Raw genomic sequence first — 6,000 nt, forward strand, 5'->3', positions numbered from 1 at the left:
ATGGACTAAATATTATACAATATTGCCATTGATTTAACATTTTATGTGTTTCTAACAACATATTTTAGTACAAGAGAACAATTGTGGTTTATTAGAGCCTACATGTATTTAAGTTAGAGGATCACTTTAAGATAGTTGGCTTTTGTTAGGCAAATTAGGCTATTTTAATCTTCTAAATTTACATCTTGATCAGACTAGATGGACGTTTGAACACCAAGTATTTTATTTTTAAAATGCGTGCCACAGTTTGCCCGCGGGCCCTAGTTTGGACGACCCTGCTATAAAGGGAAAATGTCCCAGTTTATAGGTTGAAACCATGTTGAATTACATGTTTGAAGGTTTACAGAATATTTCCCAAGTTCGGAGTGTTCGCCCTTTGGACATTATGTAACTATCGTCAAGCAAAACAAAGACAAAAGCAAAACGTCAGCTGAGCAGAAATCCCGAGCAGACGCTGGCGCTCTGTCGGGAAACACCCCGTGAGTCACCGCCAGAAACCGAGGCCTGGAGGCTCGCCCTTTCTGCTTCGCGGACGCTCCACTTACGCAAAAGGAGCGCTCGTTAACTCTACCATGGTAACCACAAACAGTAGAGTCATCGGCTAAATAACAGTGAGCAAATAGACTCTCATCTCCCGTACTTGGTATCCGGGATGTCGTGATCCAGGCGGAAAGTAGTACAAACGACTGTAATTGTATTTTTAGACATTTCAAACACGCCAAGAAAGAAATGTAACAAAGCGCTGTCAGGAAAGGCAACTCCAAACATGTTTATTTCTCAAATTACTGAGTGCACGCTTTCAGTGCCATTGAGGATGATAGACGCTCTTCATCCTTCTGCTCTGAATTTTAAATCCACTAGTAGAAGTCCAATCCTTTTGAACTGGGAGGGCGAGCACATTTGTATACAAACTTGAAATACAACTGGATGGCACGCAGGTCAGATTGGTGGCAGATCGTCCCCGTCATCTCATGAGCACCTAACATGCTCGAAACACATCTCTTTTTGGAGATTAGAAATACATTCACACACCTAGGAGAAAAAAATCCCTTTTGAAGAGGGTCCTAGAAAAAAGGAGGCACTACTGAGCTGTGCAGCCACGGCCTTATTCAACACAAAAAATAATATTCTAATTGGGCCAATTCGAGCAACTGTGCCAAATTTTGTGGCCCTAGAAGCTACCTCAGTCCCTGAAAAAAATCGACTTTCTTTTAATGTTGAACAAAGGGTGACTTTCTGTTGCCACTAGTTGGCGCTGTAGGGTTGATAAAAAAATGACCCCTACAGGACCCTTCAGGGTACGACTCTCACCAAGCACAAGAGTTTTGGTGCAGATACAGTGCTGCTCAAAAGTTTGTGAACCCCCTCAACATTTTGGAATTTTCTATTATTTCAACCTGATTTCCTAATCAATCAATTCAGTAGTTTTTTTTTTGTTTTTTTAACAGTTGTGTTGTCGAGACTAAATTAAAAAGAGTTTTCATCAACTGATGTAGGTGCAAAATTGAACTGTTTGGTCACAACCAAAACCGCCATGTCTGGCGAAAAGTCAACACTGCATACCACCAAAAGAACCTTCTCCCAACAGTGAAGCATGGAGGTGGGAATGTCAAGATCTGGGCTTGCTTTTCATCCTCAGGACCTGGACAACTCCACATAGTCCAGGGAATCATGAATTCTGAGGAATATTGTCAAATCCTAGAGCATAACCTGACGCCATCTGTTTTGAAGTTAAAGCTTGGCAGAAGGTGGATCATGCAACATGATAATGATCCAAAGCATTCCAGCAATACAACCAAGGAATGGCTGAAAAAGAAGAAGATTCGTGTTCTGGACTGGCCCAGTCAAAGTCCTGACCTAAATCCCATTGAAATGCTGTGGCGGGACCTGAAGCGAGCAGTTCATGCCAGACGCCCATCAAACCTCTCTCAACTGACTGCGTTCTGCAAGGAAGAATGGGCAAAAATCCCCCAAAGTAGATGTGAGAGGCTGATTAGTCACTACAGAAACCGTTTGGTTGAGGTAATCTCTGCAAAAGGAGGCGCAATATCCTATTAACTGAAGGGGTTCACATACTTTTGCACACATGATATCTGAGTTTTTCTTAAATCAACCACTTTTGTTAAATAAAGAACGACAATATAACTATTTCTTTTGTTTCAGTCCATTATTTGGAATGTCAGTATTGTGGATTTGGGTATAACTTAACATTTAATAAGGTTATTTTAGTTTTTTATACAAAAAATCTGACCATCGCTGTGGGGTTCACAAACTTTCGAGCAGCACTGTATGTTGTATGTCTGCCAAGTTATGACTGTTCAAAATTGGTGTTTATTCAAAAGTGTCGTTTTTAGCTTAGAATCATGAATTGATGTCTCATTTTTTGTTTAAAAAAACGACTTTAAAAAATTATTCACTCACATATTTTCAACTTTTAAAGATATTATGTCACAATGAAAAAAATGGCGTCTGTAAAAAAGTCACAAATATCTACCTCAAAACTATGGGTTAATTGTATATATATATTAGGCCTGAACGATATATCGTTTAAACATCGCCATCGCGATGTGCGCATGCGCAATAGTCCCATCGCAAGGACGTGCGATAGTTTTTTCATTTCATTTTTTTAAATCCACAAACGTTTGTTTTGAGCAAGGAGCGAGAAAGAGAGTGCACAGTCTCTCATTCTCTCCAGCTCGCAGTCATCGGCTCCTCCCCCTCCCCTGCTAGAGCGAAGTGGAGGGAGGAGGGGCCGAACAGCAGAGCGGAGGGAGGAGGGGCCGTTTTCAAAGTGAAAGCAAGCAACACGTTGAATAGGGAAGACTGTCTCCAAAAGGAGTTTTGGAAGTATTTTGGCTATCGACAAGAATATAAGGAACAAAAAACAGCCCTGTTGACAGTGCCTCGCCATGGTTGCCTCAACAAGAAGTAATCCGTCGAACATGTGGGACCATTTAAAACGCAGGTATCTATGCATTCCTGCTACGAGCTTCCCATCAGAGGCTTTTTAGTACAGGTGGGAACATTGTTACGTGCCAACGTTGTTGTCTCAAGCCTGCAATGGTGGATAAACTAGTAGTCTTGGCCAAAAACCTATGAGACCCAGTTGAGAATTGCTGAGCAAGGAAGGTGGACGATATGCAGACAAATACATAAATTTGGGAGTTAAAATGGTTCTGTTATTCATCAGTTATTTGCTGTTATTCAGTTCAATTATTTACAAGTTCAATTGAGTTTCTGTTTCTTTTATATTTAAATTAACTGTAAATCGTATTTTTCAAATAACTATAGTACAGCTGCACATAAAGTTTTGATACTTAATATTTTTTAAATATTTTTACAACTTTGTTGCAGTTTTGCAGTTCTATATTGTTATATTTTGTGTAAACAACTCAGGGGACTAATGCACTTGCACTTTTATTTGACAGATTTAATATTTAAGTTCAAATATGTTGACAACTTTATTGTTTTACTGAGGTTCTTATTTATTGTTATAGTTTGTGAACAACTCTTATTTGTCATATTTAATATTTTTGTTCAAATATGTTTACAACTTTGTTGTTATTTTACCGAAGTTGTTATTTATTGTTATATTTTGTCAAAAACTCAGGGGACGAATGCACCTGCTCTTTTATTTGTCATTTAATGTATTTGCTGCTGTTGAAGTGTCAAATATTGTGTTCAAGAAATTATCTATTTTGTGCAGACATGGCTTCCTGGATCCCTTCATAATAATACAGCAATCTTAATCATTCACAAATGAAACGGTATTATATGAATACACTGTGGTCATGGTGTGTCATGCAAAGTATTTCCAAACAGCTATTCAAGTCATCTAGTGAATATTTCTTAAAATTTTTTTTTTTTTTTTTTTTTTTTTTTTTTTTTTACTATCGCAATATAATATCGCAATATATTGCACACCTAAAAAAAATCGCAACAATAGTTTTTTCCAATATCGTTCAGGCCTAATATATATATTTTTTGGTTACTGTCGCAAAATTCTCCGATACGTTAGGATCCAAACAAAGAAAAATTAAAAAACCTTTAGAAGGGTAAATATATGAAAAAGAACATCTTGACCACTCCTTGATGTCTGCGATTTCTGCATCGCGACCCTTATTATATTACTGTTTCACCCATAAAATCCCCCAAAAATCCGGCTGTTGCCATTCACACCTGTGTCTTGACATCGGTGATACATGCTACATGGAGTTTTTGGTTCGAAACAAGGTAAGTACGCGATAATATCTCTCTAAAGTCATGGCGTCTTTAATTCTGCTCTCGTGTGCTGTCACTTACAGATAGGGTTTTGATGTTTAAAAAAAAAACAAAAAAAAATTGAAATGCCCTCCTGTTCAAAATGTTTCTGTTTTCCGCCAAAACACTCAGGTGACCCAGGAGGGCATTAAAAAAAAACAAAAACAAAAAAAAAAACCATTAAACAGCAAAACCTTATCTGGAGGTGAGAGCATGCGAAAGCAGAATTACAGACGCCATGACTTTAATGAAAAATTATCACGTACTTACCTTGTTTCGATCCAAAAACTCCATGTCGCATGTATCACCGAGTGTCAAGACACAGCTGTGATTTTATGGGTAAAACATGGTAATATAACAAGGGTCGCCATGCAGAAATGGCAGACATCAAGGAGTGGTTGAGATTTTCATTTTAATATATTTACCCTTTTAAACTTTTTTTATTTTATTTTATTTCTTTGTTTGGATCGATTATTTATCATCGAACATATTGGAGAAAATGCGACAGTAACAAAAAAAAAAACACAAAACACAATTAAGCGATAGTTATGAGGTATGAGGTCGATATCTGTGACTTTTTTACAGACACCATTTTTTTCATTGTGATTTATTGTGACATAATGTGTGTAAAAGTTTAAAATAAGCGAGGGAATAATTTTTCAAAGTTTTTTTTTTTTTAAACAAAATAATAGACATCAATTATTGATTCTAAGCTAAAAATGACAGACATTTTGAAATATAATTACCTTCATTTTATGGCTGGATTGAAACAAAAGCGGTTGCGCGACGTCTGAACGGGGTTTCCAGGGTAAAACGGACAAATTAAAACTAGTTTGAGGCTTAATGTGCCATGAATCTGCTATGGCAGCATATAGGCATATTGTTCTATCAAACACAACAGTTGTTTTGGCTTAAAGGCAAGGCAAGGCAAGGCAAATTTATTTATATAGCACAATTCAACACAAGGCAATTCAAAGTGCTTTACATCACATGAAGATCATAAAAATCACATTTAAATCAACACAACGTAGAAACGAAGACAAAAGATCGCATTTAATCACAGAATAAAAATAAATAAATAAAATAAAAATAAAACAAAAACTACTACTACTACTAATAATTGAAATCAGCAATGGAGATAAAAACAAGAGGAATAGAAAGCAGGTAGATTGAAATATATAGACAGTTATAGATATGCAGTGCTAAACAAAAGCGTTTTTAGCCCTGATTTAAAAGAGCTAACAGTTTGAGCATACTTCAGACGTTCGGGTAACTTGTTCCAGAGGTGAGGAGCATAATAACTAAATGCTGCCTCACCCTGCTTGGTTCTTGTTCTTGGAACATGCAGAAGACCGATTCCAGACGACCTTAGGGGTCTAGATGTCTCATAGGAATCTAACAAGTCAAGCATGTATTTTGGTCCAAGGCCATTAAGTGTTTTGTAGACGAGCAGTAGTATTTTATAGTCTATCCTTTGACTTACTGGAAGCCAGTGTAGCGATTTCAAAACTGGTGTAATGTGGTCCAGCTTCCTTGTATTTGTGAGGACTCTGGCTGCAGCATTCTGTACCAGCTGCAACTTCCTGACTGATTTTTTATCAAGACCTGTAAATATACCGTTGCAATAGTCCAATCTGCTGAAAATGAATGCATGCATAAGTTTTTCCATGTCTTGTTGAGTCAGAAGCCCCTTAATTCTGGTTATATTTTTTAGGCGGTAATAAGCGGATTTAGTGACGG

Source organism: Corythoichthys intestinalis, chromosome 16, assembly GCF_030265065.1.
Source record: "Corythoichthys intestinalis isolate RoL2023-P3 chromosome 16, ASM3026506v1, whole genome shotgun sequence".
NCBI classification, from domain to species: Eukaryota; Metazoa; Chordata; class Actinopteri; order Syngnathiformes; family Syngnathidae; genus Corythoichthys; species Corythoichthys intestinalis.